At 41.7% G+C, this 25,339-nt stretch overlaps 1 non-coding gene across 1 annotated transcript; it reads left to right on the top strand.

The window, feature by feature from the left end:
* The first annotated feature begins 10,120 nt into the window (after window positions 1-10,120).
* LOC129854638 (U7 small nuclear RNA) lies at window positions 10,121-10,176 on the top strand. Its single transcript, XR_008759347.1, has one exon. It is a non-coding gene; the product is annotated as a U7 small nuclear RNA (small nuclear RNA).
* The last annotated feature ends 15,163 nt before the right edge of the window (window positions 10,177-25,339 follow it).

The raw sequence follows: 25,339 nt of genomic DNA, 5'->3' as shown, positions 1-25,339 counted from the left end.
TTGCAACCATGTTCATTTATGATTTTATTAAGAGAAGGAGAGAGAAAGAGAGAGAGTTGGGGGGAGAGAGAGTATTTTGTTTATTATCTATTTCACTTGCTTTGACAAGGTAAACATATGTTTCCCATGCCAATAAAGCCCTTAAATTGAATTGAGAGAAGAGGGAGGGAGAGGGGGGGGGAAATGGGTCATTTGGGTGACCGAAAAAGAGAGCAGGATACTGTAGCGTGGCTTGAGTAGGCTCCAGACACACCCCCAGCAGCTGCTTGAATGTAGGCTAGATACCACCTGGGTGATCCTTCATCTCCCTGACAGCCCCTCAATGCAGTCAGGCAAGCTGACACTTCCTCCAGAGCTTTGCCTTGCCTCCTGCTTACTGCCTACAGTCTCTTCTAATCTGAGCTCTATTTTATCATACTAAATGAGGTGATACTTCTGTCAATCCAATTGTAGAGTCCTCCTCGTCCTCCCATTCTATGTCCTTTTATGACTGCAGGTTGACATTCTGTAAACAGTGAATCACATGTGTATGTATATTTGTTTAGCTTTTAGCTGCTGTGGTCAGGATGTTCACTTCAATTTTTTTAAATCATAATTGGGTAGTAGCTGCCCTTTCTTTTTTTTGCTGTGTGTTTGCTTTCTTTGCCTCATGCACAGCGTACATGAGAGTGTGTGTCATGTTGGTATGAATGATTCGGGAGACAGGTGCAGGAAATGTGGAATAGTTTTTTTTATTAAGCCCAAATTACGGCGTGCCGTGTAAAGGCACGGGGACGAAGAACAAACAAACACTATACAAAAACAGGGTTGAAACCCAAATAAAAGAGTGAGGAGTACCTCGAATAAATAACACATGCGCACAATGATTAACACATGGGACGAGACCCGTAGTCATCTGCGCAAACCACAATGGCACAAAAGCCCAAAACACACAGCACAGGTACTCACATGCACCAACGGACATTGTAACATTAATCGACAACCCAATGGAAACCAAAGGGCACATATATACAAATACTAATCAGTAGGAATAGGGGACAGGTGTGTGTGATGAATGTTCCGGAGGGATCCGTGAGTGACTGAGTGAGTGAGTGAGTGAGTGAGTGAGTGAGTGAGTGAGTGAGTGAGTGAGTGAGTGACTGAGTGAGTGAGTGAGTGAGTGAGTGAGTGAGTGAGTGAGTGAGTGAGTGATTGAGTGAGTGAGGTATTAAATAAATGTCCACCTGAAGACAACTCCACAGCAGCTAGAACAATGCGTGCGAGATCTACTGCTGTGATGGTGATGACCGAGGCTTGGAGGGCTTGTGGCGTGAGTGAGCTGCTGAAGGCCTCCTCTCTCTGGTACAGTAGTATATCTCTTCCTTATCAACCTCGAGATCTGACATCACAGGTGTTGGAAGGTATAGGGTCGTTCGTCTTCCCCCGTCTCTCTGTTATTATCCCGCCACTCCTTAAAGGAGCATCGCTTACATTACCACTTCAGCCCAAACACCTCAGTATCTACAGATACAAATGACAGGGAAATGGGTACCACCCATATCACCTTGTTAATCTATGTGAGTTATGGCCTCTGGCTGAATTGCTGTCATTTCTCCACTATGACAGTCTTACCACAGCCAAATGCAGTTGCAATTTCTACTGTACAATATTAGCTTATATCCTTTTAATATATGTGTGGTATTATTAGTATGTTAGGAATGATTTATTATAGATGAACTAAGACTCTGTACAGCTGTGAAGAGATACAGTACGTCCAGGGAACATGCATCATAATGTCTCCTCTCAGGAAGCAGGTTGATACGATGGGCTCCATGGGCTGAGTTGTGCGTACTGATTACAGAGTGAAAGCCACAGCAAACTGGGATGACAAAGAAGCCTCATTTACAGTAAACACACAGGGAGCTGGCACACCCACGGAGTGTTTGCATTTCAAAAAGACTGTTGGTCAGGACCTCACCTAGTAGACATCAGGCCAGGTGAACCCACAGTGTAGGGCTCTGACAACAACTGTAAGCTCAGTTACCAGCAAACACAAGCATGTAGTGTGGTATACTGTACTGTATAGTACTTTACTGTGCAGAGTTGACATCATGTTTATTCATGTTGGATTCCATTATTTGAAGATATTATATCATATTAGTGAACATCACAATATTTTAAACCTTTTCACTCTTAGGAACTTCTGGATCTCAATAATGTACTGGTTGTTTAAGCTTTTTCCAACCATAATTCCTTATTCCATCCACATGCCTTCATATCCTGTCATTTCAAACCACGAACTGCTTATTGTCATTAATAATGCACCGCTCATCATCAACACAAACCTGAGATTCTAGCTTCTCAAATTAGAGCGGAACTAATCAAGCCAAAACAGTGCAGGCAGTAGTTGAATGCCAGCCTGTATCACTGCCTGCTCTGAGATTCAGCTAGCCCAGAGAAGTCCCTGTTAGGCACTAGTGGGGTGGCTTGGGCAAGAAAACACCACTCCTGAAACATGAGCTGACCTCTACCACTCACACACACCCTCACACACACTCTCATACACACATTTCCACTCTGTTAACCGTTGGCCTCCGTAGAGTTTTCACACATTTTCACCACTGCCGCTCTGGCACCACATAGGAAATTAGTCCAGCGACAATATTTTCATTTGATTACCAAAATCCCCCATTTTCCACCTGAGAGACAGTTGTAGGCCTGTTATTTTCTTCTAGATGTTGTCTTTACATTCCGCCCCAAGAAAAAACATATGTATGGTCCTGTTTGTTTATCCAAAGTATTAGATGAATAGCTACATACATTCTTAGCAGCATGCCTCTTAAGAACACAGCATGGCTGGAGACAATTGATAGTACTACAGTATGTGTCAGTCAGTGACCTTACAACCATCCTCTCTCCATCACTCAAATCAGAAGAGGCCCTTCATTAATTCATCTACTGTAACAGATGACTGGGTTTGCTCTGAATATCCCACAATACATTGTTTTTATCTGACTATTGTTTTCATATCCACAGCATATTTTAACACAATGAGGTCCTTTAAGGCGTATTTTATCACCATTATTTCCCAACCTTACAATTAGAAGCGACTGAGACCACATTTCCCTCAGCCCAATTAATTACAGGCTGGGCCAAAGACAATCAGGCCTCTGTGGGCTCACCACTGTCTGGATCTCCCTGCTCTCAGCACAATCATCTGAGTTCAGCCCTAGTCCAACTGGGGAGCAGAGGAGCTTCTCTCCGTTTTTGTTGAGCAGTTTTCATTGCTTGTGGTTAACTGTTAGGGAGAATGGTGGTAACCAATGTCTGACTCTGACACTTTCTTCAAGCCAGTCATTTTCTTGAAGAAAGAGTCTTGAAGGGCCCTGTACGTGATGAGCACACGACTGAGGCTGACTGACTGTGCTGTGACTGTAAACAAATAGAGAGGTCATAGCCTGCTATCCAGCCAGGTACCGCCCCCCAGAGAAGCTTTAAGTTCAGGCTCTCAATCAAAAAAAACACACTCTTCCACAGATACTGTATGAAACTATTTGCGTCGTGAGAGGCTGGTCAACTCTGTGTCCTTTTGCTGAGAAAGAAATGGAATGTGATTTACCTCTCCGTGCCCAGAAGTGTAGACATAGCCTTGGATAGCCCCAGTAATTCTCCCACGCTATTGGACACCATCTGTTTTGCTTTTTTTATTTTTCAGCATTATTAGTCCTTATTTGTACACGGCCGAGGAATGCAGTCTGACTGTTTGAAGTCTGAGGAGGATGGTGAGGCCAGGGGCAATGGATGTAGTAGAGATAACCTCCAGGGCCAACACAAGCCAGCACCCTTAACCTCCTGGAGATCCACCTTTAATGCTGCCCTACAATCCCCAAACACATTTTTGCCACAGACATTTTTGGACTTCCTCGTGGGAATTGTATGTCTTGCAAACTAGAACAATATATTGACCGGGGACCTCAATTTATAGAATAAGACTGACTATAGGAAGAGTTTTCCATTTGCTGCGTCTAATTAAAATGGACAGACAGACAGTATTATGCTCCTATTATGAAACCTAAGAAAGGCTATTCAATGTGGATAAAGAGAAGTTAATTGGAAAACCTAATATCTTGCTTGTGGTCTTAACTTTAATTAGAGATTTGTTAGAACACTATGCAGTGGCAAAGTCATTGCTTGCATGCACTATAGTGTTTCATAACCATGAAATGCAATGTAAACTGATACCTGTGTGCTTACCATTATTACATGACCTGACTTACCTTTTTGCAAATACACAGGACACTGACATTTACTGAGCTAACTTCTAACAAATTAAAGTTCACCTCTGCTGTTGTATTGGATGGACATACGTCAAAAATGAACACAGAATCAAACCTGTCACCAAGTTCTCTCTAGATAAGCTGTCTGTTAACCACAAGACTTGGAAGGGAGTGTGTGTCTGCAGTTTCATATTACTCAGGCAGTTTACAAACCGTCAAATAAAGAGCTCTATTTAAGTATTTTATTCCGTCTCATTTTCTTTAAAAAAAATGGCTTCATGTAACGGAGAGACATAATCAGTTTCATTTGATAGCCTGTTAAAGCCCGATGCCTTCTGCACTCTGTGATCCTATCACACTTGTATAGCTGAAACTGAATAGGAGACAACTTGTCCAGGCACACTCAGGGCAGGGAAGACTCAGACGACTGGCTCGCAGCAGACTGTGTCCCTGCAGACAGCACATCTAGTCCTCTGGGAAGTAGAAGAAACCTTTCAGTTACCCTGGGATGTAGTACAGGACAAGGTGTTTAGGCTCTCTGCTATATTTCACCCCACGATGTTTTGACAGAAATAGCCATTGGCTAATAAATCACAGGTACTGTGGGCATAGAATTTGCCGTAGACAGTAAATCCTAAAGTCAACAGCCAATAACTAGTCAACTAAACTGGCAGGAATTCTGCATTTGGTGCACATCCTGTCATGTACTTTCTATTTATTACATTCGCTTAATACCTCCAATAAGAGACCCTTTTTCTCTGCTTCCTGTAGGCCATTGCTGACTTGTAAGACATACATTTGCTCACAAAATACGAGTTTGCCTCTGTTCTTTATGAGGGAAGTTATAAAAAGCAAGGTCTATATTTGTTTACATAAATTAGCTTAAGTTTTTGTTCATGCCCAAAGGTCTTTGAAAAATAGTAAATCTGCAGAGTGCAAAACTTATTGAAGTGACACTGTGATAATTGTTCTCCTAATCTTTATTATTCAAATCAGCTGATGCCTCCAGTTTGCAGCATCTTTTGCACATATGTTATGAAATAATTTACTCTGATAGAATTGCAAAAAACTTCTAAACAATGAAATAATTTACTTTTATATTACTTTATATAATTGACCACTTTTAGAAGAACGTCCTTAGGTCAGTATAAATAATTCAATTTCCTAACAAGAGCAGGAGGGATACTTCTCTTACAGAGAGCGATGAGGGTCTTCCTTTTCAAGCTTTACCACGTCAGTGGCAGTGTGAGCCATACTGTATGACATTCTGAGGGGAGTAGCTACAGTAGTAAGGACCTTTGGGCCATGTTTAAGTGAAATGGTCCAAGGGATTAACTACACCCAGACAAGTCATGCAATGAATCCACAAAAATCTAATTGGCTGACCTCAATTATTTAAGCCCTCGTTAAACCCCACGCTGGAATCCTGCTTAACTCCAGTTGCAGTGACAAAGCTATTCTTTACCAGTGCAAACCTAATGACTTTTGGGCTGGATTCTGGATCTTGTCACGTCACCCTGTGTGATCTATGTATGACCTAATTGACCTATCTGATAACGGGTGTTTTCTCAGAGAGGATAGAGGTCCCTACCACTGTCACTTGCATGCCCTTCCCTCTGAACTTCTCTGAGATATTATGAAGGCTCCAGAGTTTTTGTCAGGACAGCAATGCTATTATTTTAATGTGAATGTGAATGTGTTTTCCATACATGTCTCATAAGATGGATGAATATATAGTGTAAGTACAAGCATGATTCCTTGTGCCTCCTCAGAGAGTCTTCTCTCTATGGCTGTGTCCTCCCAGACTGTATTGACTGTATCAGAGGCCTGACTGAACCCCAGTCTTCTCTCTATGGCTGTGTCCTCCCAGACTGTATTGACTGTATCAGAGGCCTGACTGAACCCCAGTCTTCTCTCTATGGCTGTGTCCTCCCAGACTGTATTGACTGTATCAGAGGCCTGACTGAACCCCAGTCTTCTCTCTATGGCTGTGTCCTCCCAGACTGTATTGACTGTATCAGAGGCCTGACTGAACCCCAGTCTTCTCTCTATGGCTGTGTCCTCCCAGACTGTATTGACTGTATCAGAGGCCTGACTGAACCCCAGTCTTCTCTCTATGGCTGTGTCCTCCCAGACTGTATTGACTGTATCAGAGGCCTGACTGAACCCCAGTCTTCTCTCTATGGCTGTGTCCTCCCAGACTGTATTGACTGTATCAGAGGCCTGACTGAACCCCAGTCTTCTCTCTATGGCTGTGTCCTCCCAGACTGTATTGACTGTATCAGAGGCCTGACTGAACCCCAGTCTTCTCTCTATGGCTGTGTCCTCCCAGACTGTATTGACTGTATCAGAGGCCTGACTGAACCCCAGTCTTCTCTCTATGGCTGTGTCCTCCCAGACTGTATTGACTGTATCAGAGGCCTGACTGAACCCCAGTCTTCTCTCTATGGCTGTGTCCTCCCAGACTGTATTGACTGTATCAGAGGCCTGACTGAACCCCAGTCTTCTCTCTATGGCTGTGTCCTCCCAGACTGTATTGACTGTATCAGAGGCCTGACTGAACCCCAGTCTTCTCTCTATGGCTGTGTCCTCCCAGACTGTATTGACTGTATCAGAGGCCTGACTGAACCCCAGTCTTCTCTCTATGGCTGTGTCCTCCCAGACTGTATTGACTGTATCAGAGGCCTGACTGAACCCCAGTCTTCTCTCAGCTGACCAACCGGCGCACCAGAAGACCGTTGCTCTCAGACGGGCAGCTTTCACTGGCTTTGACAGCTTTATTATAAGGCTTTAAACATCCCAAATAAACCTCAGATGAACAGCCCCGCCAAACTTTTCTTCAAAAGGTTAGGACATTCACGATATGGATTTTTATGGGCTTTCTTAAATGTCATGGTTTAATAATTAACTGTGGGGTCGTTTTTGAGAGAAATTGCACTTTTACAATGTCTCTGAGTCTGGTGAAATTAAGTGTTGCTATTGTTTGTCTTCTCCGTATATATTTGGGGGGATTAACTGGTGGGTGTAATAACATATTCATCTCAATAGATCCATGTTAATATTTAGACATAGAACACCACAACATGTACAGTATGTCAAATCATTTGACGTTTCTTTGATCTCCATGTTATATAAACCTCAATCTCATTGATTGTTTACCTGTCAGTGTTGGTATGGGGATGCGTTATCATTTTTTATAGTATATGTTTCTAGCCGGAGCAATAATCTCTAGTTGCAGATTACATCCTAGCACAGATATCAAAGGACGTGGCCTCCCAGAATGACCTTTGTGTCGATATTGATTACCTTACAGTCAACAGCCTAAGTGGACCTACCAGAGTAGAACATAGAGTTGTGGTGTTTTCCTGAAGAGGCTGTAGAGGCGTTGGTGACCTGCACTGCCCCAGCCTCAGACTCAGCCCCAGCCTCTGGATCCACCAGTACCGCCCGGCCCGGTCTTGTGTAAACAGGTTTTATGTATACATTCTCTCGGTGTGTTTACTCATCCGACTGTGGCCGTGCATGCATTTGTGTGTGTGAGGCTTGGGTTTCACAGACCCTCCCTCTAGTCCTACTCCTCCTCGCTTGGTGCGGTCAGACCGTCACATCAGTGAGGCAGAGCAGGCAATGGAAAGTCAAGGTCGTGATGGATCGGTTCCTCCCGGACATTTACTGGTTCTCTCCCAAGGTGGTGTGGAGATACATGGGTTCACATGGCTCTGTTCCCCACCTCCCTGCATGTCATCAGACTCCCTGTACCCTACTGATGGAAGCTCTCTGTTGACTTCCTCTGCTGAAAGGGAGGCCTGACAAGCTATATGGCGTTGAGCGCTAAGCCATGAATCAGGATAAGTAACACACGGTTTTATGTCTTTATGTTATAGCTTTTCACTAAATTAAAACGTTTTCAGAGAAGGGGTTTGAGGAAGATTTATTTAAAATGAACATTACTCATGCTTTGGAAAGCTCTTGTGTCATAGTTTTATGATATCTGCATATTACTCAGAAACAACCATTCTGTATTAGCTCCTCAAAACAATATTTGAAATACTTCTTGAGCAGACCCAATCCTCTTGTTGAGATGCACATCGGTGGTGTCAATCACTGTGTAACTGGATCACCTGATTTGCCTCTGAGAGGAGGAAAACAATGTGATGCAGCAGCCTTCTGGGAGGGAGCAGGAGGCTCAGGTGAAGGCAGCAGGAAGCTCAGGTGAAGGCAGCAAGCCCTGACAGAGAGAGGGCTGTGTTCCCAGCCAGCCTGGAATGAGTTACCATCGCTCAGGGAGGAAAGGCTACCCACAAACCCCTTGCCTTTGGCTGTACATTTGAAGGTGCATGTCATTTCTTGTCAAGTTGCCCTGGAAACATTGGGTTGCCTCTTCACTGTCTTAAAGTTTGTGTTCAAACTGTCTGGAAGAAGATTCAAAAGATAAGCTGTCTCAGTGTCAGGTGAGGAATGTACCTGCTTTAATCCTTCAAGTCCACATGAACTGTTTGTAAGAGTAAAGTGTAAATGTCCCTGCCCAACTAGTCCTGTCACAGGTCTGTTAGATAGCTACAGGTCTGACATACGCTTACAGAATGATGTGTATCCCAAATCTTTCATCCCTTACAGAGAAAAATAGATAATAACATAGTTTGTTAGTGCTCTTCTTGGTCTCCTGACAATAAAGAAAACACCATCTAATTTTGCATTATCCCCGCAGTAGGTTGTATGCCAAACATAACTAGACTCACACTGCAGGGATGATGGCAAACACGGCATATTTGTGTCACCACAGCAATTGGAACAGAGCAACATTAATAGACCGCGCGGGTGTTAATACAATTAAGAGAGAAATATGCAAAGTATGTGACTGTACGACTGCCCTGCAGTATCTACATAGACAGGTGTCAGCCATCTTTAGTGTTTACGACAATGCTCCCCCAGAAAATGATGTCATTGTAGCCTAATTGAATTAATGAATGATGTCTGGGAGCTTGGATTTCAGCACGAGTTCAGCCTTGAACAATTTAAAGCTGTTAATGATCTCAGCAGGAGGAGCCCTGCTCTAAAACAATAAACTCATCAGCATTGGACATATAGAAACAACACATTACTGGTGCTTTAGGACCCAGTAGGCTACAAGTGCTGAGCAATGTCTTAATGGCTATTGGTTTCTCTTTTTCTTCCATGTTGACTGGACAATGAGGAAACACTGATCTAGTATTATGGCCATATCCAATGACCAATAGCTTACGTCTTTAGCAGCCTGCATTACTTCACAGTTGTACACTTTGCTGATTAATTTGACATATTGGGGAAAGAAAGGTCCTACCTGCATACATTTTGTTCTTGTCTAAACATATTTCTTATGGCTCTACCCACATGAAAAATACTACAGTTTACTATAGTATTTACTGTAGTGGTTTTGCGGACTGTAGTATTCTGTAGTATTTACTATAGAATTCTGTAGTAAACGGAATACTGTAGAATACTATACTGTACATTGTAGTATCCCTCGATCATGTGTAGTACTTACTTTAGAATGTTGTTGAATACTGTAGGATACTGCAGTAAATACAACAGAATACTACAGTCCACAAAAACACTACAGTAAATATTATTGTATTGTCTGAAAAAATACTACAGTCGGCAAAAACACTACAGTTTTTTAACTATAGTGATACCACAGTATTTAATTTGCATAAACCCTGCCCATTCCCCATATCCCAATTTGTTCCACCCATAAGTGAGAAACCTACATGCCAAGTTTAGACGATGTGTTGTGTTCGCTATAGGTTATAGAAAAGAGCAGAAGCTCTGAACTATCTTTTCAGACCCCAGTCCTACCTACCTACCTACCTACAGTACAGGTTATGAAAAATTTGCTCTTTTAGTATTTGTCCAGTAGTTTTCCTCAAGGAGAAAGAACCCACTTCTAAAGATAAAAACACTATAGTAAATACTACAGTAAGGTTTGCAAAAATACTACAGTAAACACTACACTTTACTACAATAATGTCCTCAAAAACACTACAGTAAATACTATAGTATATACAAAAAAACTATAGTAATACTACAGTATTTAGACACAGTAAACTGTAAATACTGCAGTATTCTACAGTAATATCTGCAAAAGCACTATAGTACATACTACAATATATTACAGTCCACAAAAACACCACCGTTTTTAAACTATAGTAATACTACAGTATTTAGAAAATAGTAAACTATAGTATTTTTTCAAGTGGTTAAGGCAACCACAACAAAAGCAAGTTGACTAAAGACAAATATAAAGAATAAAGCAGACATGATCATCAGAAGGTTCTAGCACTTCATAGATGTATAGTAGTTAGAACCATGCAGTGAGCTGTCAGACAAGCAGTGTCTCAGTGATGTGACTTTACTGCCTCTGCCCAAGGACCTGTAACCCATTTGACAATTATTGCAACCCCATTAGCACTGCTACCTCTGTCTGGACATGTGAAATGAGACGAAAAGTGTCGCTGTGATGAAAGAGATTCTCTTTAAGGGGCATTCTAGCAAGGTGTGTCAGCAGAGGGGTGATTGAAAAGATTAGGGGCGGGGGGGCAGCATTTGTGTGTGTCTTCTTATCTATGTTATGGGTACATATACATGCATAAGATCCAGTGATCTGCTGGGGAAGCTGGGTTTTGTTAGCAGTACGGTTGAGGTACTCTATCATCATCACAGAACATAGAGAGGAGCTGTTCACTTGATATCCATGCAGTGATCCCATGGAGGATTTGACATGAATTGTGATGTTAGCTGGACCACACTGTTGAGTCAGCCAGGTGCATGCCCTCTCGGACCATGGTGGACAAAGGATTCAGGAAACGCTGTTCTAGTTGTAGAAGAGGCACTTCATCTTCATCGAGTGGTGGTCATAATAGTTACATTGCCCGACGCCGTCAAGTTGATGACAATAATATCCGCATTATCATTATGAGTTAAATTGCACAGATTGTGTCACATTTTTAAGTAGGCTTGTTTGAAAGATTAAAATAGCATTGTAAGAAAGAGTTATTTTGGGATTGTGAATCCCACTTTACTGTGTTTAAAAGTTTAAACAGTAAAATATACTGTACATCCACAGAAATTTGGATTGGGTATAGACTTTTTTTTTCAAGTTGACTTTAATCAAGAGAATGCATTAATAGCCAGCTTTTCATCTAGTAAAAACTAGCTGTCTAGACAACTTCATTGTTGCCACTGTTTCTGTCATTGCTAAATGTTGGACTTTTCACATCTGTCTTTATTTTCATTTGGTTTTTCACTGTCTATCACTGTGTGGTTTCCACATTTGCTGGGTGTTTTTCAAAATCCCCACACAAATCTTTCCAAGACTCTATAATACATTTATTATCATATTTTCTCCATGGTTAACCATATATACTTTATTCATTCCTTCAGATATTTTTCAATAAACAGTCAAAGAAATAAACATGTATCAATTTCTTATGGTCAGTATTTTTGTTGAAAACCATTGAATGCTCTCAAAAGCTAAGGCTTGGCAATACGCACATGGAGTAATACAACTCTTCGACAAAAGAATATTGATATAAAACAAACTACTGTATTTACAAAGAAAGAGAGTCAAAGCCTTTTTTATACAACAATCATACACAGCTATTGTGCCAAGTGTCAAGTTTTCCACCAAAATCCTTAACAGGATGGCTGAATGATGACTTTCTAGTCTCAATAGAGCAACATGTTTTTGGACCAAAGTTTCTCAGTGTCCAGTCTTGTGGGCTGTGACCAGTAAGGAGTTAGTAGGATGAAAAAAATGCAGGTTCTAGTGTCTTGGATTAATTATTGTATGGCGGGGAACTCCCTGTTCTGTTTGGAGGGCTTAGCTTGCGCAGGGTGATGTTTTCTTTTGGGCCTTTTCCACAGGGATTGGTTTGCCCTCATCTTTGATAGTTAACCCAGGGTGACCCTGTCCCCAGGGCCCATCCAGCTCCCAACTCCCACCTCCCAGGACCCCCTGCTTCTCATTAGGTCCTGTCCACTCATGGGACCACAGTATATGAACCTCATGCCTCCTTCACAACCATCAAACCACGGCAACATGGATTTAAGGTAACAAATACTGTACAGTCTTTTGTAGCTTCAAAGCCACAGAAGGGACAACAAATGGTAGTGGGTTGTTCTGGTTCCCTGCTTTTTCTGAATGGTTCAAGTTTCAGGTTTTAGTGAAATGCAAGTACAGTGAAATGCCTTTCTTGCTTGCTCTTTAAGTATAACAAAAACACATGAGAAATAGAAATAAGAAGAACACGAGAGAGTAAGTAAGCTACTGTATATACAGGGTCAGTTCCAGGGTCAGTGCAAATACCATATTTACAATGTGCCGTTCTGCCTCACTAGGAGAGACCAAAAAATGTCCTCCCACCAAAAAAAACTGGAATGGTCCCAGTAAGCAAAATGCAGTTGAAAAGACATGTAAAATACGTATTTTCTAGACGTTGAAGTTAGGTTCAATTTAGGTTCCGAATGGAAGGTGAAAAGACATATTGTCAGTAAGTTTAAAATACATATTTTGCAGGACGTTGAAAAGGCATCTTTTCCAAACATTGAAAAACATGTATTTTCCTAATTTTGAAATCAGGCAAATATTTTGTTCTGAATAAAAGTTCAAAAGACGTAATTTATAGACGTCTGTGTTTGGGCCAAACCAAAGCTGGCCCAGACCCGACAAAATCTGAACCAAACATTGACGTCTGTACGTGCTTACTGGGGTGTAGCCTACCATGTCGGCTGCAATGGACATTTTATGAATGCCCATCCATGTGGTAGGCTCACCATTTGTAAAACAGGCCGTTGCATTGGCTTTCTTAGTTGTGATTCCTGTGACTAATCAATTTGGCTATTTAAGCTCTGAAAATAAGCAACTCAACTTTATCAGGTGTTATTGTCAGCCTATTTGCAATGTGTTAACACAGCAGGAAATGCAAACGTGTTTTATTTTTGGGTATGATCAGCTTGTCAAAAAAGTATCAATACAAACTTGAAACCACTGATCACGACAATGGGGTGAAACTCCTGGACAACAGTTGTGATTGTCCATTCCATATTGTCCATTTTACTTTGACCTGTCCTGTTTTTAGGATATGTTGATTGTCAACATGACAGCTCATTTTTTATTTTATTTTATTTAGGTTAGGCTATTTGATCGGAGAAACTTGCATGAGGTTAAAAGTGTCCGTCTCATAACACTGTCATACATTTCATCTCTAGCCTGTAGGCTGCAGAAAAGGCTGCATACTCTTGCTACAATATCCTATATCTGCTATATGATTTATGTTAGATACTTTTTTGACGGAATGTTGGTGGAGCGCCGCAGCTCTCTCCAACAGCACTCTGGACATTTTGCGCCCCTGCCTTTGGCAAAGTCGACACTGTATCACAGGGTGACATCAGCGCTCACTTAAAAAGCCCATATGCCAATGGTTGAGAGAAATTGTAATTGCTTTTGGGCAGAATTATGTGAGGTTTTATGTGTTGTTGTTGGAGTTGGGTCTTGGTCAGTTTAGCTCAGAAAATGCCGCACTCGTCAATCTGCTATCATAGGCGGTGGCCTAATCCTGCCTAATGAGCGGGCCGGCAGTGGATACCGGAGTGATAGAGGTAGATATGTATAGGTGACTAGGCATGAGGATATACATGATAAACCGAGTAGCAGCACTGTATCTGATGATAATAGGTGAGTGTGTGTAGAGTCAGTAATAATGTTAATAATGTTATGTACATTTGAAGTCAGAAGTTTACATACACCTTAGCCAAATACATTTAAACTCAGTTTTTCACAATTCCTGACAATTAATCCTAGTAAAAATTCCCTGTCTTAGGTAATTTAGGATCACCACTTTATTTTAAGAATGTGAAATGTCAGAATAATAGTGAGAGAATGATATATTTAATCTTTAACTTCACTAGGGTAGGGGGCAGCATTCGTAATTTTGGATGAAAAGCATGCCCAAATTAAACTGCCTGCTACGTAGGCTCAGAAGCTAGGATATGCATATAATTAGTAGATTTGGATAGAAAACACTCAAAAGTTTCCAAAACTGTTAAAATAATGTCTGTGAGTATAACAGAACTGATATGGAAGGCGAAAACCTGAAGAAAATCCAACATGGAAGTACTATTATTTTGAAAGGCTGTTTTTCCATTGAAAGCCTATCTACCATACAAAGACTTAGGACCCAATTCACGATATCTATTGCTTCCTCTACATGTGGCCAGTCTTTAGGCATTGTTTCAGGCTTTTACTCTGAAAAATGAGGGAGCTACAGCACTTTCAATGAGAGGCCAGTGGAAATTTCCAGCCCTGAGTCCTGCCATGAGTCCCGGGTGTGCACATTTCTTGTTTCTCCTTTTCTATTGGCAAAGCTTTTGTCGGAGGAAATATTATTGATTATTTATGACAAAAACAACCTGAGGCTTGATTTTAAACATCGTTTGACATGTTTCTACTAACTTTTATTGTACATTTTTGACTTTTCGTCTTGATTTTGAGAGCGCGCATTGTGCCTTTTGATTTCTGAACTAAACGCACCAACAAAACGGAGGTTTTTGGACATAAAGAGGGACATTATCGAACAAAACGAACATTTATTGTCTAACATGGAGACCTGGGAGTGCCACCAGATGAAGATCATCAAAGGTAAGTGATTCATTTTAATGCTATTTCTGACTTTTGTGAGCCCTCTCCTTGGCTGGAAAATGGCTGTATGGTTTTTGTGGCTAGGAGCAGACCTAACATAATCGCATGGTGTGCTTTCTACGTAAAGACTTTTTAAAATCGGACACTGTGGTTCGATTTACAAGAAGTTTATTGTTAAAATGGTGTATAATACTTGTATGTTTGAGGAATTTTAATTATGGGATTTCTGTTGTTTTTAAATTGGAGCCCTGCAATTTCACTGGCTGTTGTCGAGGTGGGATGCTAGCATCCCACTTGTACCAGAGAGGTTAATTTCTTTCATCCCATTCCCAGTGGGTCAGAAGTTTACATACACTCAATTATTATTTGGTAGCATTGCCTTTAAATTGTTTAACTTGGATCAAACATTTCGGGTAGCCTTCCACAAGCTTCCCACAATAAGTTGAGTGAATTTTGGCCCATTCCTGCTGACAGAGCTGGTGTAACTGAGTCAGGTTTGTAGGCCTCCTTGCTCACACAAGCTTTTTCAGTTCTGCCATCAAATTTCACATAGGGTTGAGGTCAGGGCTTTGTGATGGCCACTCCATTACATTGACTTTGTATGACTTAAGCCATTGACTTAAGCCATTTTACCACAACTTTGGAAGCATGCTTGGGGTCATTGTCCATTTGGAAGACCCATTTGCGACCAAGCTTTAACTTCCTGATTGATGTCTTGAGATGTTGCTTCAATATATCCACATAATTTTCCGTCCTCATGATGCCATCCTGCAGCAAAGCACCCCCCCAACATGATGCTGCCACCCCCATGCTTCACGGTTAGGATGGTGTTCTTCGGCTTGCAAGCTGCCCCCTTTTTCCTCCACACATAACAATGGTCATTATGGCCAAACAGTTCTATTTTTGTTTCATCAGACCAGAGGACAATTCTACAAAAAGTGAGATCTTTGTCACCATGTGCAGTTGCAAACTGCAGTCTGGCTTTTTTGTGACGGTTTTGGAGCAGTGGCTTCTTCCTTGCTGAGCGGCCTTTCAGGTTATGTTGATAACCTGGGTACCCCATGATAAGACCCAGATGCAGTCACAGAAGTTTATTTACAAAACAGAGGCCAGGCAAATGACAGGTCAAGGGCAGGCAGAGGTCAGTAATCGAGGGCAGAGTCCGTGAGGTACAGAACGGCAGGCAGGCTTAGGGTCAGAGCAGGGAGATTGGTCAAAACCGGAAGAACTAGAAAACAGGGATTAAACAGAACATGGGTATGGAAAAACACGTTGGTAGGCTTGACGAAACAAGACGAACTGGCAACAGACAAACAGAAAACACAGGTATAAATGCACAGGGGATAATGGGGAAAATGGGCGACAAGCACAAGACAGGTGAAACAGATGAGGGTGTGACAGTGTGTGGGTGTGAGTGAGTGTTTCTGTAGAGTATGCATAGAGCAAAATCAAACAGAAGGTGAGACACTTCCTCTGATATCTGCAGATATCAGTAGTGAGAGCCAGTCCAAAGACATTACGTTCTCATGACATTTCAAACTGCATTATTGCTTGACACTTGATGCTTTGTATGGGTATATTACTTCCTATTTGGGTTTAAGGCTTCATGTAAATGAGAAGAATATATTAATGCAAGGATAATATTTAGGCTTTGTTTAATTGTGCATTTATCACTCTTCTGTGTATGTGTGTTTGTGTGTGTGTGTGTGTGTGTGTGTGTGTGTGTGTGTGTGTGTGTGTGTGTGTGTGTGTGTGTGTGTGTGTGTGTGTGTGTGTGTGTGTGTGTGTGTGCGCGCACGCACGGGCACGCGTGTTGTGTAATACAGTCATCACTATTTAGATTTAGGTGACAGGGGATATTGACGCTCGCTGAGTCACTGCTATCACAGTGTGTGATGATGATGAGACATGAATTTGTCTGGCCCGCCTCACAGCAACACAAAGGGCTGAATAGAGAGCAGGAGGTCGGGATGGGGCCTGTGGCCAGACTGGCGGCAGGCCCATCTGAGGGCCAACAGCCAGCCAACCAGCCAGCCACCTGCATGGTACTGCTGGCCTATTCTCCCTGGAGCTGCCTTCCTCTCTCTGCCAGGCATCATCTGCAACCCAGCCATATCCTGCTCTCTCCTACTCTAATATCTTCTCAGTCCATCTCATCTGTCTATCTCGTCGGCTGAGTTTGTATGTGACGAGTGTCATAGCCTCAGCTGTGATCTGGCTTCTTTTCAGCTGCTTTTCAGCTTTCACAAAGCCTAGCCAGGACAAGGATTAGCTGTGCATTTTGTTGTTTGTTTGACTGTGCAACTTGTTTGTTGTCTCATGGCCTTTTGATCTTTTTCACTTTAGGCTTATCTAATATCCATACAATTTAATTTCAGAGGACACAAAATGATTGCTTGTTTTTGTTAATGCAGTGGTGTGAATTGTGTTGATTGCCATTGTGTTCAATGAAATGATATAAGGTTTGCTACAAAACAAGAGAAAGTTACTGAATCTGTCATAAAACTATCTTGTACATTTTACTTTTCCTCCGACAATCATTATGTTCCCTCCTGTACTCCCTGTTCACCCATGCCTGCGTGGCGATGCATGACTCCAACACCATCACTAAGTTTGCTGACGACACGACACTGGTAGGCCTGATCACCGGTGAGGATGAGACAGCCTACAGGGAGGTGGTGCCGGAAGAACAACCCCTCCCTCAATGTCAGTAAGACCAAGGAGCTGATTGTGGACTACAGGAAAAGAGCGGGGGGGGGGGGGGGGGGGGGATGACAACAGACTGACCCTGTATACAGTGTGTTACTTTCTTGTGAGTTTTTATTTCTCATGTGTTTTTGTTCTACCTTGTTGTTTTTAGTATTACATTATTATTGACAACTGCATTGTTGGGTTTAGAACTTGCAAGAAGGGCATTTCACTGTGCTTGTGCATGTGACATTAAAACTTGAAACATGATGTGAATGTTTTATTAAAATCTTAGAAATGCAAAATCATATTTTGATAATATAATGAGCAGCGGGTGGGGTGGAACAGAGGAACGTTCTTAGCTGTGCCAAGGCAGTAAAAAATAAAGGTTGCTTTTATATTTGATTGTATAATCTGTGCGATGTATTTCATAAACAATGTGTTGAAATCATATGATCAAACTACACTGCTGCTCTCCCTCTCCAGTTAATTGAGAGAAAAGCAATTGAAATATTTTTTAAAATATGCTATGCTCAACATTGTGACACACACCCCTCATTCTTTCTTAAATCCAACTGTGTCTATCTTCTTAAAAGTAAAATAGCTTCACCTGAATTGAGAAATACCAAAGAAAATATTTATTAGAACTACTTTCACGATACTTCTTTGAGATCTAGTCTTAATTAAAGATGAAAGTGAAGAATATAAAAAATAAAAAAAATAAAAAAACATTATTGGCACTGTGACACATTCTTGTCACATTGTATCTTCCAAGATTAGTTGACTTAATTTACCTGCCACTGGGAAGGTGAAAAGAATGACCAATCAAATGTCAATGCTACACTCCAAAGCTGGTAATATAGTAAGGCCTGAGAACATAATTCTCTAGTAGGATTCTGTATGGGTGATACTTTGACAGTTTTCATGAAACAGTCAATTTGTGGGGAAATATTTGTGGTGATATTGTCTAAGCTGTAGATAAGAGTTAGATTTTTTACTGTCTTGTCTGCATTTTGCTACACCCGTGATAACATCTGCAAAATATGTGTAAGTGACCAATAAAATTTGATTTGATTTGTTCTGTGGTCAACCTGCGGTGGGGCCAAACTTATCTCTGCCAGGTTAATACTGCCCCCTGGAACCCATTCACTGTATTGCAATCATGTTCAAAATGGAATTGTGAATTAACTCGAAGCAGTTAGATAATAAAATGTAAGTGTCAATATTTTGTAATCCTTTTGTACTTAATCAATATCAAGTTAAAACCATATCTCTGAAATCATTCTAGAAGTAAGCGCACATGTTAAAATGAAGTGTGGTAACTTCTTACTGTCATAATTAACGCTAAGCATCAGACTCATAACTTTGTCTATGTGTTGGTGATGGTTTTCATGTGTTGATAACGTCATTATCCGAAATGATTACTGCAGTTTTTAATAAGCCTATGTTTCATCACCATAACATACCATACCAACCTGCATGGTTCAGTATGATGATGGATTGCCTATAATGATTTTAAACTGAGAATGGTGATAAAAGCCTGAATGCTAAAAAATCCCTTCGCCTATTGAGGGTATTTATTCCAAGTAATATTTTCAAATGTAATTATGTAAATAATTACTATTTTAGATATTGTTGTTGTTGGTAATTTCCAGACCATAAATAGAAAGTTGCAACTTGTGTTTATGTAATAAATAAATAATTAGCATACCTATATTTACCTTCACATTGCAAGAGGCATTTGTCCAATTTTTATTTCATACAAATTTAAACTACTGTCTCTTATGGAACTTAATCAGTACAGACCCATCCTTGGCTGCTTCAAATTTACAAACTGGTGTAACATTTACAATTGTTTTTATCATCAATAGATTTTAATTCCATTAAGGGTCACCCTGAGAGGTGAAATATTAGTTATGTTGTGTGCCCCTCCATTTTCCTGTAATGTTTCAGTTTTGTGCACCTTTGTTGTGGTGACATTCTAGTTTTCCTCTGAAAGACAGACAGTGATGTTTTAGGATTATGACCCCAGAACCCCAACAAACAGGTCATCCAAACATGTGATTCAGAGGAAGATAAAGGCAGACGGAGCACACCAGGATCCCTGTCCCAGACAATAAGAAGCTGAAACAGAGGAGGAGAGAAATTCCCATCCCAGCTGTAGGCCTTGACGGATCCCCATCCTAAATTCCTGAGCTGTCTGGAGGAGCCCTCAGGACTGGCAGGCTGGCAGGGTGCGTTGTGGGAGTCTGGCCTGCTTCTGTAAGCCCAGGCGGGGGGTATGGAGGAGCTTTTGGGGATAATTTGATAACTTGTGCATTTTTGACCCCCTCATGGTCCCACTGTCTCTGCTACAGGGGAGTCAGTCTGGGTTAGATGGAGCCACCAGCAGCCCTTCAGTATATCTTACACATTCATGCCAGTGATAATTCACAAACCTGTCATGGATTGGTCTCTAATATACACAGAACCAATAATGTGTGTCAACCTCCAAGGTACAGTGAAGACGGAGTTCATGAGAAGGTCAAAGTTGGTGTACTTTACTACTGCTCTGGCCTTGATCATCCAAACTTGTTTTGTGAGGGGCATGACGTAGAGATCATCAGCCTAGGGCAAAGACAAGGCTGGTAGGGAGACTTTCTGAGACTGTCTGAATGCTGAAAGCACTTTCAGGGATACAACCTTTCTGAACAGATTTGCAGATCCTTGCAAGTACCAAAACAAAGTAATTATCACCAGCCTGAAGGAGAGAGTGTCTGTTTTAGACTTATCTAAAGTTCCATCAAGATACTAAAACATAGTAGAATTGAAAACACAGACTAGAGTCAGATGTGGGGGGAGAATTCTGTTCTGACCTGATGGAAACCAAATCCTGTGCATTGCTGTTTAAGCAGAAATATCAAACAACTGCAGATAATATTTCTATGTGCGGAACTCACACTCAGATGTTCCCTTTCTTTGATGCTCCAAGAGTTTCTGCACTACGATAAATAAACAGTAATGCGGGGGAGAGATTACAGACCAAAATGGCTGCAACAGGGAGGAAGCTATGAATCTAGTGAATGGTAATGAATCACATTCACTTGCATGAAGATACAAGGACTCAGCACTGTGTGTATTGTCCATAGTCCTGTCTGTCATACTACATGAGAGTTGACCTGTTGTCATATGTGATGATTCAGGGGGATAGCTACTGCAGCCATAGCTCTACATGGCTCTCTGTGTGTGACCGGTTCTCAAAGGGGCGGCTATCCATTATCAGTAACAGGTCAGGGTTGCACAATGGGGGCACTGTCAGATCTGTCGGGGATGCACTGTGGTAGGTACAGGGGTCACTTTGATCTCCATGCATATGTTCACTGGAGTGTGCCATGTCAGAAAACTGATCCACTCTGGGCATTTCCCTCCAGTAACCATCTCAGAATCCATCTCCTGCAGACGAAAAAACAACAACAAGAAATACAAAAATGTGTGTCTTAATTAAATCAAAGGAAAGTGAGTTAGATAAAAGGATGCCTGTCTGGGGTGTGTGTGTGTGTGTGTGTGTGTGTGTGTGTGTGTGTGTGTGTGTGTGTGTGTGTGTGTGTGTGTGTGTGTGTGTGTGTGTGTGTGTGTGTGTGTGTGTGTGTGTGTGTGTGTGTGTGTGTGTGTGTGTGTGTGTGTGTGTGTGTGTGTGTGTGTGTGTGTGTGTGTGTGTGTGTGTGTGTGTGTGTGTGTGTGTGTGTGTGTGTGTGTGTGTGTGTGTGTGTGTGTGTGTGTGTGCGTGCGTGCGTGCGTGCGTGCGTGCGTGCGTGCGTGCGTGCGTGCGTGCGTGCGTGCGTGCGTGTGTGTGTGTGTGTGTGTGCGTGTGTGTCTCACATGGGAGCCAAGACTGCCCTGTCTGTGTTTGTGGGCCTGAGTGCCCATGGTGGGTGTGTTCACTTTAAAGGGCTCAGTGAACTGTGAGGACATGAGACAGAGCCGCCCAGCTGGCCCGGGACACAGGTTCACCCAGAGAACGTGAGCTGTGCCGGGGAACAGGGCTGAGACTGGCTCCCACAACCCTCCACTCCACAAGTCAACAGGTCCGTTTGAACCTCCCTATGTTTTTACTTGCTTGTCGCTGGAAAACTGGGTTCTGGTATGGCTACTATAAGTATACATTACACTCAAAGATCTTTCCTGAAATTGTCAGTTTTTGTGTTATTTACAAAAAGTATTTTAGAGAAGATATTAGAAACAGCCAGACTCAGTAATGATCAATGATTATATTGACTGATTGATTGGTTGGTTATAGTCCAGCCCATTCATATTGCATTTACAGTACATAATAATTGAATGGCGAAGTAAGACAAACATTTCACTAACCATTTCTCAAGAGTAAATGTTATCATAATAAGCTTTGAAAGTTTAACATATATTTTCAGCCAAGATGTCTAAAGTTTGAAGAAACACTCTTCCTGCTGGATCATGTAATTCCGAAGAGAAGCACTGTACAGACAGTGTTATGTCCCAGTCACTGTCTGACTCAAGCTGAGTATCTGTATTAGGTTATAATGTTTGCTGTTTTAAAGTGAGGATCTGTCTTCTTTTCTTTCTTTTCTTTTTTGAGGACATTGAGGTAGACAGAGCCCGAGGGCCATCATCCGGCTGGGATCTTAGGAAGTTTCCAGACAACCATCCACCCTGTGGACCCTGCCGTTACTCTGGGTGAGGTCTGACGGATGTCAATTGAACCGGTATTTAAATATTTAAGCAACAAACATTACAAGTTCCCCCTTGGGTGCAGTTATCAGGTAATGCTGCCGCAGTGCTCCCCAGAGCATCATGGTTAGGATTACAGTGTAAATTAAAGCTGACACTAAGAAGTGCTCCTCACAGTGACCTGCAGAAACCAGCAGACAAAAGGCTCTATTATAGCGGAGGACAAAAGGGAGGTTACTGGAGATGCATGAGCCCACTCTCGCCTAGTCAGTGTGTCTGCTGGAGGAGGAATGCCTGGTGTTGCTGTACCATAACACGCGCACACACACACACAGCCGCAGGATACACAAACACATCATCCACTTTTCCAGAAAGCTTTCATTATTGTATATCATAAGATGTGATTTCTCAGGTTATCACACAGAAAGGTCAACTGTGATCTGTACCAGGTATATAGTATGTACTGGTGTCAAATGACCTGGCCAGAGTCCTGTGTTGTTTTGTGTGAAGAAAGTAATATCTGCCTATTCTGGTGTCAAGAGGTTAGAACAACACAAAATCTCTCTCTATCTTCTCTCTCTCTCTCTCTCTGTCTCTTTCTCTGTCTCCTCATGCCGACACCATTTGTGAATTCCAGGAGATTTTATCCTATCTCTCTCCATCTGCTGTCTCCATGGTCCTCAGCAGGCTTTCACCTCTACACTAATTCCCCACTTCATCTCAGAGTCAGGATGACAGGCCTGCATGGTCATTCTCCTCCCCATCTATCTGTCCACCCTGCTGTCCCCACCGTCTCTCTCCCCTGCACCCAGGCACTTTCAGTCCACGGACAAATTGGTCACCTGAGTTGCCCACATGACATGAAATGACTGACAGAAAATATTGTATAATTTGTTTGAATCAGAGATATCCAACTGTCTTTTTTGAGTTCTTGAAATAAAATTAAATAAGACTTAAAGGATTTCAAAAAATGTGATAGGCTGTCACGAGGCTGTCACAAACACAGAGATCCTACACATCACAGAGTTCTACAGTTTGTGGAATTATATGGTCACAAATACACCATCATTTCAACATTCCACTGCTTGTACTTGATGCTGGCTGTGTCATCATACCGAAACCACATGATGAGGACAGCTTGGTGATTTTCAATAGAGCCCTATGGAGGGAGAGGACTACAGGGTTGTAGAGGTCACTGGAGAGATCAACACACACGATGTTTAATAATGCATAGGGCCTTGCAGTGTTCACAAAGTGTCAGCTGCCAATACCAATCTGGTCCCTTCACCACCTTAGATTAGAGCTGCATACAGCCATTACTGATAGATATCCCTATTGATTTTGGAATATTGTTCCCATTGATTTTTCCCCTTTGTCCCAGGTTGAATTGCTTTTAATAAATTATATGGTAGTACTATTGGCATCCATGTTCACACGTTTTTTTATTGTTTTTATTGTCACATGACCTGCATATGTATTGCCATACTAGAATATATATATAGGTCTATATAAGCTGGTAATAAAGTCCAACAAGTCCAAGTCAAATTGTATACGCTTGGTATATACATTCTTGTGTCATTGTCTGTAATGTAGCTCAGAGATATTTTATTGCAAAGTACTGCAGATGCCCCCAGCATAGGTTCAATCTGATGGCAATGGTTCAGACTGAAAGGAAGGGGCTGTTTGCACTTAGTTATTGAAAAGATAAGGCGGTATGAAATCACATACAGGAAGATGCATGGTGCAGAGACAGGTCTCAGACAGGTCTCAGACGGTAAAGGAAGGTACGGAAATCCAGTTTAAGATATACTTGTGCATCCAATGAAGACCCAGCTCTTATTAAAGTTGCCTTTGGAATGTTTCAAAGGCTTCAATGGGAAGTTGTTAAGTTGGGAATAGAAATAACAAGCCAGGGGAGAGGGCAGACTGCCATCTGTCAAAACAGAAAGGGTTTAGTGTGAGGATGGCTTGGGGCAAAGTGCTAACTAACTTGTGATTTTTTTTGTCTCGCTAAAGATGCATTTTATATGGTAGCCTTGAAATAAATACAACAGGCCCAAGAAGTTGTTCATTAATTTTATATCAATTAACACCTCACTGTAAAACAATGGCATCCAGTTACTTGTATGTTATTATAAAGAAAGGCACAGTATGTTACCGTAAATACAAAACTTTACAGTAATGTACTGTTTAAACAAAGTTTCTTTATGGAATTTACGGTAACATATTGTATCTTATTTTACTGGTTGCCAGTAAGTTACAGTGCAGGTGCATCAAGTCTCATAAGCCCACAAAACAAACAGTTTGGAGAACAAGGTGCAGTGCATTCAAAAAGTATTCAGACCCCTTCACTTTTTCCATAATTTGTTAAGTTACAGCCTTATTCTAAATGCATTAAATTGCTTCCCCCCTCCTCATTAATCTACACACAATATCCCATAATGACAAAGCCAAAACAGGTCTTTAGAAATTGTTGCAAACATATATTTAAAAAACTCTAATATTACATTTACATAAGTATTCAGACCCTTTACTCAGTACCTTGTTGAAGCACCTTTGGCAGCAATTACAGCCTCGAGTCTTCTTGGATATGACGCTACAAGCTTGGCAAACTTGTATTTGGGGAGTTTCTCCCATTCTCTGCAGATCCTCTCAATGTCAGGTTGGATGAGGAGCGTCGCTGCACAGCTATGTTCAGGTCTCTCCAGAGATGTTCGATCGGGTTCAGGTCTGGGCTCTGGTTGGCCACTCAAGGACATTCAGAGACTTGTCCTGAAGCCACTTCTGCATTGTCTTGGCTGTGTGCTTAGGGTTGTTGTCCTGTTGGAATGTGAACCTTCGCCCCAGGTCTAAGGTCCTGAGCACGCTGGAGCAGGTTTTCATCAAAGGTCTCTCTGTACTTTGCTCCGTTCATCTTTCCCTCGATCCTGACTAGTCTCCCAGTCCCTGCCACTGAAAATCATCCCCACAGCATGATGCTGCCACCACCATGGTTTACTGTATTGTAGGGATGGTGCCAGGTTTCCTCTAGACGTGA

This window comes from Salvelinus fontinalis, chromosome 4 (assembly GCF_029448725.1).
Source record: "Salvelinus fontinalis isolate EN_2023a chromosome 4, ASM2944872v1, whole genome shotgun sequence".
Classification (NCBI taxonomy): domain Eukaryota; kingdom Metazoa; phylum Chordata; class Actinopteri; order Salmoniformes; family Salmonidae; genus Salvelinus; species Salvelinus fontinalis.
This window is presented reverse-complemented; position numbering and strand designations above follow the sequence as displayed.